At 45.9% G+C, this 16,391-nt stretch overlaps 1 protein-coding gene across 1 annotated transcript in view; it reads right to left on the bottom strand.

The window, feature by feature from the left end:
• The window catches only part of ARHGAP39 (Rho GTPase activating protein 39), a 190,484-nt gene that overhangs the window by 89,704 nt on the left and 84,389 nt on the right, over window positions 1–16,391 (bottom strand). The window lies entirely within an intron of this gene.

Here is a 16,391-nt window from a genome sequence, read left to right as displayed (position 1 = left end):
CACCCCCATTGAATATTTCATGTCCAAGACTTTAGGATTCCCACCCATTCCAGCCTGGAAAAGGACAAGAGGAGAAGGGAAAGGTCAACCAAAAACCCTTGGAAGGTCACCCAAGGTTTGATGATTCCGTGATTTGAGGGAAGTGCGGGATGGAGAAGAGCGACTGCTCAACTCTTCCTTCCACCCCCATTGAATCTCCCATGTCCAAGACTCGATTCCCACCCATTCCAGCCTGGAAAAGGACAGGGAGAGAAGGGAAACGTCAACCAAAAAACCTTGGAAGGTCACCCAAGGTCTGACGATTCCATGATTTGACAACATCACGGGATGGAGAAGAGCGACTGCTCAACTCTTCCTCACACCTCATCATATATTCCACGTCCAAGACTTTAGGATTCCCACCCATTCCAGCCTGGAAAAGGACAGGGAGAGAAGGGGAACGTCAACCAAAAACCCTTGGAAGGTCACCCAAGGTTTGATGATTCCGTGATTTGAGGCAAGTGCGGGATGGAGAAGAGCGACTGCTCAACTCTTCCTTCCACCCCCATTAAATATTCCATGTCCAAGACTTGACAAATCCCACCCATTCCAGCCTGGGAAAGGACAGGGAGAGAAGGGAAAGGTCAACCAAAAAACCTTGGAAGGTCACCCAAGCCACCCCATGATTCTGTGATTTGACAACATCACGGGATGGAGAAGAGCGACTGCTCAACTCTTCCTTCCACCCCCATCGAGTCTCCTGTGTCCAAGACTCAATGACTTCCACCCTTTCCTGGAAAAAACCTGGAAAGGAACAGGGAGGGAGGGAAAATTCAACCAAGATCCCTCCCAACCCCAACCACTCAATGATTCCATGATTTGATGCGAGCAAGGGATGGAGAAGAACAACTGCTCATCTCTTCCTTCCACCCCCATTGAATCTCCCATGTCCAAGACTCGATGATTTCCACCCATTCCTGGAAAAAAGCCTTGAAAGGAACAGGGAGAGAGGGAAAATTCAACCAAGGTCCCTCCCAACCCCAACCACTCAATGATTCCATGATTTGATGCAAGAGCATCAAACTGGATGAAGAGCGACTGCTCAACTCTTCCTTCCACCCCATCAAATATTCCATGTCCAAGACTTTAGGATTCCCACCCATTCCAGCCTGGGAAAGGACAAGGAGAGAAGGAAACATCCAGCAGCAAACGGGAGCTTAGAAAATTCCAAAGAGGATTAAAAGAAGTCGTAATCCCAAAAAACCGAGAATTCCGCCGATTTTTCAGATTGTCCCAAACACTGCCCTTGGCACCTCTGGATAATCCGGAGGGTACCTGAGACATTCCCAGGATCCGCATTTTTATTCAAATTCTTTTTTTTGTGTGGGTTTTTATTTAAAATAAAAAGAGAATTTAATGAAGTTATTTGGGATTTATCCTCGCCTGCTTTTCCAAGGTTTTTAAGGAACGTCTAGAAATAGATGGGGAGGAATAAAAGGAAAACTGAGGTTTGTCGAGGAAGAAACCTGACACATCCGGGGAGTCGGACAAGGATGGATCACATGGATCACATTCCCGGGAATCAGCCCCTGGAGGTTCCTCAGAAACGCCAAATTTCCAAGGAAAAAAAATCCCTGGAGGGGGGACCCAGGTGTGAGCCTGGCTCCGAGCCCTCACCTGGTCCAGCTGATTTTCCAATGGGATTTAAAAACCTCTGGATGGACAAAAAGATTTTCAGGGAGTGGCATTCCAGCTTGGATCAAACCCCCCTAAAGGAGGAAAACGCATCCAGATCCTCCTGGGAATGAGAGGAAATTCCATAATTGAGCTTTTCCCTGCAGGACAGAGACTGAAAACAGTGGGAAGGGGAGTCGTTCCTAAATCGTGGAATTCCGCAAAACTTGGATCCGGCACAGAACCAAAACTGGAAGCCACTCCCAGCTTTGGAGAATTGGGATTGGCCAAAGAACCCCCCCAAAGTGGCCAATCCCAGGCCAGGGAAGATTTGGGATTCCCTGGATATTGAGGGGCAGGGAAGGGAATGGGATGATCCTGAAAGTCCCTTCCCGACCTAAAGCATTCCAGGATTTTATGAGGAGTAATTGGAATTCCCGATTCCCAACACTTGAGGGGATTCTGCTCCCCAGATTTCCCACTCCCAGGCGATCCCTTTGGAATCCCAAACCAAAATATCCAAGATTTCCCAGCATGTCCGAGAACCCAAATCCCCCCATCAGTGCAAAATTCCCAGGAGAGGACAATTCCCATCTCAATTCCCATCTCAATTCCAATCTTATTTCCCAATTTCCCGTCTTGTTCCTCATCTCCTTTTAAAAATTTAATTTAAAATTTCTTAATTTAATATTAATTAAAACCTCCTGCAAAACTCCACAAAAAGTTAAATTAATAATGGAATTGTTGAGTGGGTTGGGGCGAAAGGAGCTTTTAAAGCTCATCCGTTCCAAACGCTGCCCGATGGTTTATTTATTATTGATTAATTAATTAATCAAATAATTTTTAATTAATAAATTAAATTAATCGATAAATATTTTATTTATTTGTTTTTTCATATTTTTTCTTTTTTTCTTTATTTTATTTATTATCCCCGTTATTTTATTTATCATTCACTTCATTGTTATTCATTTAATTACTACACCCATTATTTTATTCATTACTGATTTTTCAGGAATATTTGACTTAAAATATGGAAAGAAAACCCCTGAATTCCTTGATGCCAGACCTTGGAAAATCGGGAACCAATGGGAAAGAAAATCATGGAATGAGGGCTGGGAGAGGGGTGGATCCTCAGCCACTCCATGGAAAATGGGAAAACTGCTCCGGTGGTTTTGCCATGGAATCGCTGCGGTCCCATCCCAAAATTCCAAGATGAGGGAATTCCATCCTGGAATTTCGGGAAATCGAGCGTCCTCTCCCCAGAATTCCAAGGTAACCCTGTGTCAGGTCCACCATGGCTCAGTAAGGGTGATTATCATGGAAAATCATGGAATTTTTCCCTGTGGGAAAGGGACCTTTGAGGGTCATTTTTTTTCCAACACATTTCCATGAGCTGGGGACACCTTCCCACATCCCAGGATTCTCTAACCTGGCCTTGGACAATTCCAGGGATGGAGCAGCCTCGGAATTCCCTGGGAATTCCATTCCAGCGCCTCACCACCCTCCCAGGGAAGAATTCCTTCCCAAATTCCAATTGAAACTTCTCCATTTTTAATTCCAAATCCTTCCCAATCCTCTGACAACTTGGAGCCTCAACTCTGGGTAAAGCCGATCCCGCTTGAACCCGAATTCCCTCTTTTTGGACAATTCAGGGATTTAAAACAACTCCTCCAACTTCTTCCCGCCAGGTCTTGGCTTGGAGCTGCTCCTTTCCCACCAAAATCCCAGGAATCGATGCGGAAATCCGATCCCGTTTCTCTCTGATTCCGTGGGCAGGGGCGCATTCATGGATAATTCCCTGATTTTTTTTTTTGTTTTTTTTTTTCCCCAGCCAGAATCATCATTTTTTGGGATATTTGTGAAATCTCTGGCCAGGAGGTGAAGTTCATGGAACCATGGAATGGTTTGGGTTCATGGAATCATGGAATGGTTTGGGTTGGAAGAGGCTTTGGGAGATGATCCAATCCCACCCTTTTCCATAGGCAAGGACACCTCCCATTATCCCAGGTTGCTCCAAGCCTTGTCCAACCTGGCCTCGGACAATTCCAGGGATGGAGCAGCCATGGAATTCCCTGGGAATTGGAGTGGGATTGGAGTAACCCGGTCCGGTGGGAAAGCCGGGATTGATGACCTCCCAAAATCCTTCCCGACCAAACCCATTCGACGTTCCCGTGATCCTACGAGATTTTAAAAACCTCATCAAATGAAAATTCCAAAAATCCCATTATCCTACAAATTGTGGCCAATTCCTCTGAAATATCAACACGAGGAGGTTTGGGGTTTTTTTTTGTTGGAAAAACATCTCCAAAGGCTGATCCAAGAGAAAAATCCTCCTCGGGATGTCGATGATGAGGAAGAGCTTTGTCCCTGCCTTGCTCAGCAGATTCCCGGGATCGATCCCTGAGCAATGGAATAAATCCATGAAAAACTGGGTGGAAATCTGGGAGCTGATCCAGCTCCTGGGAGAGGAAAAAATGGGAAAAAATTCCGGGGCTGGGAATGCAGGGATGGGAGGAATTCCAAGGATGGAGATGCCAAGGTGGTTAAGAGAGGAGGGGGAATCATTAATTAAGGGAAAATCGTCTTTAATTGGAGCTGCCCCATCCCCTTGGGGCAGCCACAGCTTTTCTGGGAATTCCATTCCAGGTTCTCAAAGGGAAGAGTTCCTTCCCAATGGGAGAAGCCTGGGAATGACAATTCCCAATTTAGCACCATTGAACCGTCGGGTTTCATGGAGCCATGGAATGGTTTGGGTGGGAAGGGACCTCAAAGCTCTCCTGGATGTGATGGTGACCCCTTCCCACATCCCAGACCTTGGAAAATCGGGAACCAATGGGAAAGAAAATCATGGAATGAGGGCTGGGAGAGGGGTGGATCCTCAACCACTCCATGGAAAATGGGAACACTGCTCCGGTGGTTTTGCCATGGAATCGCTGCGGTCCCATCCCAAAATTCCAAGATGAGGGAATCCCAGGTTTCTCCATCCTGGATTTGGACACTTCCAGGGATGGGGCAGCCACAGCTTTTCTGGGAATTCCACTCCAGGCCCTCACCAACCATCACCAAATCCCTTCCCAACCTCTCCATTTTCAGTTTCACATTCCCAACCTTGACATGAGCGGGTCCTTTCCCTTCCCCACCAACATTCCAAGGATTTTGAGGATCCTTTTTCCTGCTCCTGGTGGGGTTTGAAGGCACCTCAAGACCTTTTGTTCCACCCTGCACCATTCCCAACCATTCCCAACCATTCCCAACCATTCCCAGCCATTCCCAACCATTCCCAACCATTCCCAACCATTCCCAGCCATTCCCAGCCATTCCCAACCATTCCCAACCATTTCCAACCATTCCCAACCATTCCCAGCCATTCCCAGCCATTCCCAGCCATTCCCAACCATTCCCAGCCATTCCCAGCCATTCCCAACCATTCCCAACCATTCCCAACCATTCCCAACCATTCCCAGCCATTCCCAACCATTCCCAGCCATTCCCAGCCATTCCCAACCATTCCCAACCATTCCCAGCCATTCCCAACCATTCCCAGCCATTCCCAACCATTCCCAGCCATTCCCAGCCATTCCCAGCCATTCCCAACCATTCCCAACCATTCCCAGCCATTCCCAGCCATTCCCAACCATTCCCAGCCATTCCCAGCCATTCCCAACCATTCCCAACCATTCCCAACCATTCCCAGCCATTCCCAGCCATTCCCAGCCATTCCCAACCATTCCCAGCCATTCCCAACCATTCCCAGCCATTCCCAACCATTCCCAACCATTCCCAGCCATTCCCAACCATTCCCAACCATTCCCAACCATTCCCAGCCATTCCCAACCATTCCCAGCCATTCCCAACCATTCCCAACCATTCCCAGCCATTCCCAACCATTCCCAGCCATTCCCAACCATTCCCAGCCATTCCCAGCCATTCCCAACCATTCCCAGCCATTCCCAACCATTCCCAGCCATTCCCAGCCATTCCCAACCATTCCCAGCCATTCCCAACCATTCCCTTTGCCGCTGACCGCCACGATTGGAAAACCACCGGATATTTCATTGTCCCAAGGGAATTTATCAGCTAAAAAGGAGCGGCAGGACCCTCAGGATTATTCCTTTATCCACCAGAGATCCAAATCCGTGACATTCCCGCTCATCCAGCCGCTCTGGAAGAGGCGGAATGCCGGGATAACGCGGCCCGGCGGATCCCACAGCGTCGGAACTCAACTCCCCCCCTTTGATTTTCCCGGAGATGCCATTCCGGGATTTGCAACTCGGGAATGATTTGCAGCCCAAATGACAGCCCTGGAGTCATTCCCGGACCCAGAAAAACCGGGATAACGCGTCCTTGGAATGCGCTCCGGGAAAGCTCCCGGCTGGCCAAGCTCTTCCTCAGCACTCACCACGGAGGAGGAGGAGGAGGAGGAGGAATTTTTTTTGCATAGGGATGAAGCTCCCGGATTTCTCTGCCAGCTTGGAATTGCAGCTCCTTCCCAAAGGAGGAAATACCTGGATAATTTTAAATATCGGCGTTCCGATGGATCTGGGAATTGCAGAGGCCTGACGGCGGCCACAAATGGAATTTGTGGAATTTTTGACTTCCCCTGCGTGAGGAAATCCATGGAAAATGAGGATTTCCATGGGGTGATCCCGCTGGAGAATCCGGAGGTGGAATCCCAGAGGGAATCTGATGTTCCCCAGCTTTGGATCCAGCACCGTCCAAATGCTCCAAAATTGTGACGCTCCACGAATCCCAAAAATCCCCATCCCTGCTGCAAATGCCCTGATTCCACCGGGAATCAAAATCCCGGAGATCCGGGATGAGACTGAGCCCCAGAAACCATGGAATTTTCTGGGATGGGACCTCCAAGACCATCTCGCTCCACCCCATTCCATGGGGCAGGAATTCCTTCCACCATCCCAGGCTGCTCCAATCCATTCCCAACTCGCCCTCGGACACTTCCAGAGATGGGACATCCACAACTTCTCCGGGATGTTCCAACAAATCCCACTCTCAGAGGAAAAAATTCCCAAAAAAACCTTAAAACCAACAAAAACTATTTCAGAAGTGTGAAAACCCAATTTCCCCGTTATTCCTGAAAAGAGGAGGAGCAGGGAATGATTCCACACTTTTTTTTTTTTTCCCTCCCACTTTAATTGGTTGCTCCTGAGTTTAAAAGAAAACTCCGGGAAATTTTTTCCCCTTTTTCAGAGAAATTTTTCCCCTTTTCCAGAGGAATTTTCCCTCCTTTTTCAGAGGATTTTTTTCCCTTTTTCAGAGGATTTTTTCCCCTTTTTCAGAGGAATTTTTTCCCTTTTTCAGAGGAATTTTTCCCCTTTTTCAGAGGAATTTTCCCCCCTTTTTCAGAGAAATTTTTCCCCCTTTTCCAGAGGAAATTTCCCCCTTTTCTGGAGGAATTTTTCCCCTTTTTCAGAGGAATTTTTTCCCTTTTTCAGAGGAATTTTTTCCCCTTTTTCAGAGGAATTTTTCCCTTTTTCAGAGGAATTTTTTCCCCTTTTTCAGAGAAATTTTTTCCCTTTTCCAGAGGAATTTTCCCCCTTTTTCAGAGGAATTTTTTCCCCTTTTTCAGAGGAATTTTTCCCCCTTTTTCAGAGGAATTTTCCCCCCTTTTCCAGAGGAATTTTTCCCCTTTTCTGAAGGAAATTTTTTCCCTTTTTCAGAGGAATTTTTTCCCCTTTTTCAGAGGAATTTTTCCCCCTTTTTCAGAAGACATTTCTCCCTATTCCAGAGGAATTTTTTCCCCTTTTTCAGAGGAATTTTTTCCCTTTTTCAGAGGAATTTTTCCCCCTTTTCCAGAGGAATTTTTTCCCCCTTTTTCAGAGAAATTTTTCCCCTTTTTCAGAGGAATTTTTCCCCCTTTTTCAGAGGAATTTTCCCCCTTTTCTGGAGGAATTTTTCCCCCTTTTTCAGAGGAATTTTTTCCCCCTTTTCAGAGGAATTTTTTCCCTTTTCCAGAGGAATTTTCCCTCCTTTTTCAGAAGAATTTTCCCCCCTTTTTCAGAGGAATTTTTTCCCCTTTTTCAGAGGATTTTTTTCCCTTTTTTCAGAGGAATTTTTCCCCTTTTTCAGAGGAATTTTCCCCCCTTTTCAGAGGAATCTTTTCCCTTTTTCAGAGGAATTTTCCTCCCTTTTCAGAGAAATTTTTTCCCTTTTCTGGAGGAATTTTTTGCTTTTTCAGAGGAATTTTTCCCCTTTTCAGAGGAATTTTTCCCCTTTTTCAGAGGAATTTTCCCCCTTTTCAGAGGAATTTTTCCCCCTTTTCCAGAGGAATTTTTGCCGTGGAGAACGGAACGCCGCCGCGAGAAACATTCCCACCCCTCCCATCTCCCAACATCCCACTTTGCATCCGTGTTTTTGGCTTCCTCCCATCCCTCCTGGCCTGGAGGACACAGGGATAAAACTCCCAAAAAAAACCCTGGAGGCTTCAAAGAGCAGCCTCAAAAAAAGGGAAAGGACGGGAATTTTTTTTTCCCCATCTTATCGGAAAAAAGATAATTTGCTTTCCCACTCTCCCGAACTTCACAGCTCCGGCATCTCCTTTAAACTCCAGGGAGAGAGGGGAAAAAAAGGAAAAAAAAAAGGAATTTAGGAATCTGCCGGAGAGCTGATAAGGAAAAGAGCCCGGGATGAATGAAACCGCCGGGATGACCTCGAGCCTCTCAAAGGAGCTCTGGAATTTTTATCCGGAGGCTTTCGCCATCCGATCTCTCCCCCGACGCCAATTAATCACTTTTGGAGCCTCATTAAAGCTCGGGGAGGTCAAGGGCTTGGGAATGTCAGCCCTGGAAAAGTTTGGGCTGGAAGGGAAGAGGGGAAACGAGGACAGGAGGTCGGGAATTCTTTTAGCCGAGGGGTGGGAGAGGGAACGGGATCGGGATGGAGCTGGAAGAGTCGGTTCTGATCCCAAAATGGTGGGAGAGGGGCTGGGATTGGGATTGGGATTGGGATGGGAGGGAAAAAGGAGCTGGAGATCCCAGGGAAGGGGCTGTCAAGGAGCAGGATGCCCATCCAACATCTTATCCAAGATTCTGGGACAACATTCCCAAAAAAACCACCTTGGAGTGTTTTAATTGATAAAAGCTTCATGAACTGAAGATGCCCCAGAAAATCCCAGGAAAACTTTGGGATCCATTATCCATGATTTTTTAATAAACCTTTAGATCCTCATTGGATTCCACCCACACCAAATCCAAACCAATGGATCCAAATTCCACCTTCCCTTGACTTATCCTCTTGGAAAAGCCACGTTCCTGGGATTTGTGGGGAAATTTTGGGGAATTTTTCTCATCCCAAAATGGTGGGAGAGGAGCTGGACAACACCAGGGATTGGGATTGGGATTGGGATTGGGATGGGAGGGAAAGAGGAGCTGGAGATCCCAGGGAAGGGGCTGTCAAGGAGCAGGATGCCCATCCAACATCTTATCCAAGATTCTGGGACAACATTCCCAAAAAAAACCTCGGAGTGTTTTAATTGATAAAAACTTCATGAACTGAAGATGCCCCACAAGATCCCAGGAGAACTTTGGGATCCATTATCCATGATTTTTTACTAAACCTTTAGATCCTCATTGGTTTCCATCCATGCCAAATCCAAACCAATGGATCCAAATTCCACCTTCCCTTGACCTGTCCTCTTGGAAAAGCCACGTTCCTGGGATTTGTGGGGAAATTTTGGGGAATTTTTCTCATCCCAAAATGGTGGGAGAGGGGCTGGGATTGGGATTGGGATTGGGATGGAGGGAAAGAGGAGCTGGAGATCCCAGGGATGCCCATCCAACGTCTTATCCAAGATTCTGGGACAACATTCCCAAAAAAACCACCTTGGAGTGTTTTAATTGATAAAAGCTTCATGAACTGAAGATGCCCCACAAGATCCCAGGAGAACTTTGGGATCCATTATCCATGATTTTTTAATAAACCTTTAGATCCTCATTGGTTTCCAACCACACCAAATCCAAACCAATGGATCCAAATTCCACCTTCCCTTGACCTGTCCTCTTGGAAAAGCCACGTTCCTGGGATTTGTGGGGAAATTTTGGGGAATTTCTCTCATCCCAAAATGGTGGGAGAGGGGTTGGGATTGGGATTGGGATGGGAGGGAAAGAGGAGCTGGAGATCCCAGGGAAGGATCTGGCAGGGGGCGGGATGCCCATCCAACATCTTATCCAAGATTCTGGGACAACATTCCCAAAAAAACCCCTTGGGAGTGTTTTAATTGATAAAAAACTTCATGAACTGAAGATGCCCCACAAGATCCCAGGAAAACTTTGGGATCCATTATCCATGTTTTTTTACTAAACCTTTAGGTCCTCATTGGATTCCACCCACACCAAATCCAAACCAATGGATCCAAATTCCACCTTCCCTTGACTGGTCCTCTTGGAAAAGCCACGTTCCTGGGATTTGTGGGGAAATTTTGGGGAATTTTTCTCATCCCAAAATGGTGGGAGAGGAGCTGGGGATGGGATTGGGATTGGGATTGGGATGGGAGGGAAAGAGGAGCTGGAGATCCCAGGGAAGGGGCTGTCAAGGAGCAGGATGCCCATCCAACATCTTATCCAAGATTCTGGGACAACATTCCCAAAAAAAACTTGGAGTGTTTTAATTCATAAAAAACTTCATGAACTGAAGATGCCCCAGAAAATCCCAGGAAAACTTTGGGATCCATTATCCATGATTTTTTACTAAACCTTTAGGTCCTCATTGGATTCCACCCACACACAATTCCAAACCAATGGATCCAAATTCCACCTTCCCTTGACTGGTTCTCTTGGAACAGCCACGTTCCTGGGATTGTGGGGAAATTTTGGGGAATTTTTCTCATCCCAAAATGCTGGGAGAGGGGCTGGGATTGGGATGGGAGGGAAAGAGGAGCTGGAGATCCCAGGGAAGGATCTGGCAGTGGGTGGGATGCCCATCCAACATCTTATCCAAGATTCTGGGACAGCATTCCCAAAAAAAACCACCTTGGAGTGTTAATTGATAAAAGCTTCATGAACTGAAGATGCCCCGGAAAATCCCAGGAGAACTTTGGGATCCATTATCCATGATTTTTAAAAAACCTTTAGTTCCTCATTGGATTCCACCCACACCAAATCCAAACCAAATCCAAACCAATGGATCCAAATTCCACCTTCCCTTGACCTGTCCTCTTGGAAAAGCCACGTTCCCGGGGTTTTTCCCAAATTTTGGGATGGGAAGAGCCGAATTTCCAAAAGCTCCGAGGTGGAGCGGATGATTCCCACCTTGAGCATGGATCATTTTGGGTGGCGGCATTCCATGAAAATCCCACTCCTCAGATCAGCTGAAATTCACTTCCCAAATCCCAAATTTTCATCCCTGAACATTCCAGAAACCAGAATGAAGATTATCCCAGTGGGATTTGCCAACGCCGACTCGAACGCTTCCTAAAAATCCGAAATAAATTAATTTTGTTTTGCTTTTCCAGTCGGAATCTTCCGAGGAAAAGACGATTCATGGGAATAAGCTCTTTGGAAATGGGGAATATTGAGAGGAACGCTTTGAGTTCTGAGCCAAAAAAAACCCGGGAATAAGCAACAACCTGCACCAATCCCAGAAAAACCTGGAATGACCAGGATTGAGGGAAGAAATTTTCTCCCTGCATTGAAAATTCCAGCAGAAAAGGAATTCTGCCAATCCCAGGCGTCTCCATTCCACATTTTGTGTAAACACCACCAAAACTCCTGGCCAGAAAATTCCGTAAAAATACCGGAAAGGATGTTGGTTTTTCCTTATTTTCACGGAATTCCTGGTGGTTTTGCCGCTGCCTTGTGAGAGGGATTCAGGAATCATCCTGGCTCAGCTAAACTGATTTTTTTGGTGTTTTTTTTAAAATTCCCTATTTTTGTCGTCTTGGATCACCAGGGAATGGCTTCCCACTTCCAGAGGGCAGGGAAAGATGGGAATATCGGGAAGGAATTCCTGGCTGGGAGGGTGGCGAGGCCCTGGAATGGAATTCCCAGAGAAGCTGTGGCTGCTCCATCCCTGGAATTGTCCAAAGTTGGAGAAACCCGGGATAGTGGAATTTCTCCAAGGGACTGGATGGGATTTTTCCCTTCCCAAACCATTTCCATGATTGATATCCCTGATTTTTCCCCTAAGGATGTGGGATTTTTTTTTTTTAAGGGAAAAAATGGCATTTTTGGCATTTTGGGGCAGTGGCAGCTGGGGGGAGGCAGAGAGGGAAAAGGAGCAGGGAAAAAATTCCGGCGGCAGCTGCGGAATCCCGACCCTCCTCACCCACGTGCCCAATCCTGCTTTTTAACTCCTTAGGGAAAACCTCATTTCCATGAAAAAAAAGATTCCATTTGTCCCTATCCCGAGGGGGAAAAAGATTAAATTTAAAGATTTAAGCTTAAAAAAGCCCAAGCGTGGCTGAAGATTGGAAAAGCGGGAACTCCAAAGTCACAGAGGTTGGAAAACAGCAGGGAAAGGACGGAAATTCCAACAAAACAGTAAAAATTCCCTTTTTTTTTTTTTTTTTGGGAATTCAAGACGTATCAGAGCGTGAGAGGATTTTTATGGATTTAACGTGGGGAAAATAGAAAATCTAAACCACACACCCTAAAATTAAATTCCAGACTGGAATAACTTTAAATCCAGTTCCACTGGGAGGAAAAAATATTTTTGGAATATTTTATATTTATGTTATGGAATATATGGAATATTCCATAACAGCAAAAAAAAAAAAAAAAAAGGAATAATCCACAACAACCCTAAAGGGAAAAAAGCAGCACCGAGGAAAAAAACAAAAAAAAACTTGGAGAAAGTTTTGTTTTCCTTGCTGAGGAAAAACGAGGCCCGGGAGCGCATCCCGTGCTTTCTGAACTCCGAAAAATTCATGGAATGAGGTCGGGAAAAGAGCAGGGAGCTGCAAAACAGCAAATCTGAGCCCGGGGATGAAAAATAAGAGAAAAAAAAAAATTCTTCCTCCTCCTTCCTCCTTCTCCTCCTCCTCCTCCTCCTCCTCCTCCTCCTCCTCCTCCGGGGGGGTGGAATTCCATGGAAATCCCGAGCCGGGGCTTTGGGATGGATTTTCCTCGGGAATCGGCAGCTGGCCGGGAGCAGGCGATTCCGAGAGCCCACCTGTCGCCATTTGATCGGGATGAGGGAGAATTCCAGGAGGAGGAGGAGGAGGATTTGGGATGAAAACAAGGGATCCTTGTTTTCCACAGGGCGTCAACTCCTCCAACTCCCTGTGGAATTTGATTCCCTAAAAAATAAAAAAAAAAAAAAAAAAAAAATCCCATCCCTGGGATGATGGGAGCAATTGGAAGGTGAAAAATGGGAACGACATTCCCGAGGTCACCTCCTGGATATCCGATGGCTTTCTGGGAGAGGGAGGAAAACATGGAAGCAGCAGCTCCTCCCCCTCGCTCTCTTCCCGCCGGGATATTTTTAGGATTGGGGAGATAAGGCCGGAAAACATTCCGAGCTCCAAGACAGCAAATCCCATTTGGGAAAAGAAATTCCCCCCTTCCTCCTCCTCCCTCCCTCCGCAAAATCTTCCGGAGGGGGAAAACCACGGGATGCTCCCAAATCCAGGGAAAAAAAAAAAAAAAAATTGGGATTGTTCCTCGGGACACGGACGGGGATGGAAAGCAGAGGGAAAAGGGAGGGGAGGGTTGTTTATCCGCAGGATAACCCACGGCTCCGCAGCCATCCGAGGGCTCGGAGCAGTTGGTTACGGAATCTGCCGCCCCAGCTGCCGGGAGGAGGGGAAGGGAGCTGGGAAAAAACAGGGATTTGCCCGGTTTTTCCCTCTTTTCCCAAACTTTCGCCCCATCCTGAGGAAATAGGGATGGGCAGCTTCCTGCTGGTGGGGTGGGAAGAGGGAAAAAACGGGAATTTTGGGCCTTTGGTGAGATTCCTGTTGGAATTCTGCACCCAGAAAATCTGGAGCAAATCCAGAGGAGGTCATGGAGATGCTCCAAGGGGATGGAGAGAGGTTGGGAATGTCCAGCCTGGAGAAGGGAAGAATCCAGGGAAAACTCAGAGCCCCTTCCAGTGGCTGAAGGAGCTCCAGGAGAGCTGGAATTTGGACATGGAATGGAGGGACAGGACACAGGGAATGCTTTAAACTGGCAGAGGGAATTTTGGGATATTGGGAAGGAGGGGCTGGGATGGAATTCCCAGAGAATCTGTGGCTGCCCCATCCCTGGAATTGTCCAAGGCCAGGAATTGGAACATCCTGGAAGTCCTGGAAGCGTTTTCCATCCTGTCCATGGAATTCCGTGATCCTGAAGGTCCCTTCCCACCCGAACCATTCCAGGATTTTGTGCTGCTGATAAACCACGCTTGGAGCATCCGGAGTTGGGATCCAGAGCTGTTCATGGATCCATCCTCACATTCCAGCGGATCCCAGCGGATCCCAATGGATTCCCGGAGAAAAACCCCTCTAAAAACCCAACAGCGATCCCACAGGGAATAACGACTTCATTCCAAAGTTTCCAAGGGAATCCAAACGCAACAAATCCAGGACTAATCCAAATCCAGCTCATAAACTCCCAGGAAAATTCCAAACAGGCCTAAATACCCTTGAAACTTAAAAAAACCCAAAAAACAAAAAAAACCCAAAACCAAACAAAACAAACCCAGAATGTCAGAAATAAATTGGTTTTTTTCCCCATGGATTAAAACACGGATATTTCACTTCAGGAACCAAATCAGGGAATTCAACAATGAAAATTCCACCCAAATACCAAAAATAAATCTGTTTTTTTTCCCCCATGGATTAAAACATGGATATTTCACATCGGGAACCAAATCAGGGAATTCAGCAATGAAAATTCCACCCAAATTCCAAAAATAAATGTGGTTTTTTTCCCATGGATTAAAACACGGATATTTCACTTCGGGAACCAAATCAGGGAATTCAACAACAAAAATTCCACCCAAATTCCAAAAATAAATGTGTTTTTTTTTTCCCATGGATTAAAACACGGATATTCCACGTCGGGAACCAAATCAGGGAATTCAACAACGAAAATTCCACCCAAATTCCAAAAATAAATGTGGTTTTTTTCCCCATGGATTAAAACATGGATATTCCATGTCGGGAACCAAATCAGGGAATTCAACAACGAAAATTCCACCCAAATTCCAAAAATAAATGTGGGGTTTTTTCCCCATGGATTAAAACACGGATATTTCACTTTGGGAACCAAATCAGGGAATTCAACAATGAAAATTCCACCCAAATTCCAAAAATAAATGTGTTTTTTTTCCCCATGGATTAAAACACGGATATTTCACTTCGGGAACCAAATCAGGGAATTCAACAACGAAAATTCCACCCAAATTCCAAAAATAAATGTGTTTTTTTTTTTCCCATGGATTAAAACATGGATATTCCATGTCGGGAACCAAATCAGGGAATTCAACAGCAAAATTCCATCCAAATGCCAAAAATAAATGTGTTTTTTTTTTTCCCATGGATTAAAACACGGATATTTCACTTTGGGAACCAAATCAGGGAATTCAACAACGAAAATTCCACCCAAATTCCAAAAATAAATGTGGTTTTTTTCCCATGGATTAAAACACGGATATTTCACTTCGGGAACCAAATCAGGGAATTCAACAACAAAAATTCCACCCAAATATCAAAAATAAATGTGTTTTTTTTCCCATGGATTAAAACATGGATATTCCATGTCGGGAACCAAATCAGGGCATTCAGCATCCAACATTGCACCCAAATACCAAAAATAAATGTGGTTTTTTCCCCATGGATTAAATCATGGATATTTCACTTCGGGAACCAAATCAGGGAATTCAACAACGAAAATTCCACCCAAATTCCAAAAATAAATGTGTTTTTTTTCCCATGGATTAAAACACGGATATTTCACTACGGGAACCAAATCAGGGAATTCAACAGCAAAAATTCCACCCAAATTCCAGAAATAAATGTGGTTTTTTTCCTATGGAATAAAACACGGATATTTCATGTCGGGAACCAAATCAGGGAATTCAGCAATGAAAATTCCACCCAAATTCCAAAAATAAATGTGTTTTTTTTCCCCATGGATTAAAACACGGATATTTCACTTCGGGAACCAAATCAGGGAATTCAACAACGAAAATTCCACCCAAAAATTTTCCTTTGGCACCGAAAATCCCGCCAAGGAACCCGAACGCTTCCTTGGAAGGAGCTTTTCCGAAGGAATTCCCAAATCCTCATCCCGAGCCCAGCCCTTGGCAGGTGCCGGAGCATCTGCCGCTTCCAGAGGCTCCTCCGGCAGCAGGAGCGGAATTCCAGAGGCTCACACCCCTTGGATGCTCCCCAAAACTTGGCCCGGACGGGGAAGGCTCGTTTTCCACTAAAAAACCTGGGATATTTGGAAAATTTTGAATCCGGGAGCTTCCCCTACGGGCGGGAGGAAAGGAAAACGTAGCGTCGCAACTGAGAAATGAATTTAGGAATTTTTTGGGAATCTTTCCCAAAAAAATCCAGAGGAGGTCATGGAGATGCTCCAAGGGGATGGAGAGAGGTTGGGAATGTCCAGCCTGGAGAAGGGAAGGATCCAGGGAAAACTCAGAGCCCCTTCCAGTGCCTGAAGGAGCTCCAGGAGAGCTGGAATTTGGACATGGAATGGAGGGACAGGACACAGGGAATGCTTTAAATGATTTTTTGGGAATCTTTCCCAAAAAAAAACCCCAAAATCAGGAGAGCCAGGACACCCCCTCCTCCCTTT

The sequence above is a fragment of the Zonotrichia leucophrys genome, chromosome 2 (genome assembly GCF_028769735.1).
Source record: "Zonotrichia leucophrys gambelii isolate GWCS_2022_RI chromosome 2, RI_Zleu_2.0, whole genome shotgun sequence".
Taxonomy (NCBI): Eukaryota; Metazoa; Chordata; class Aves; order Passeriformes; family Passerellidae; genus Zonotrichia; species Zonotrichia leucophrys.
This window is presented reverse-complemented; position numbering and strand designations above follow the sequence as displayed.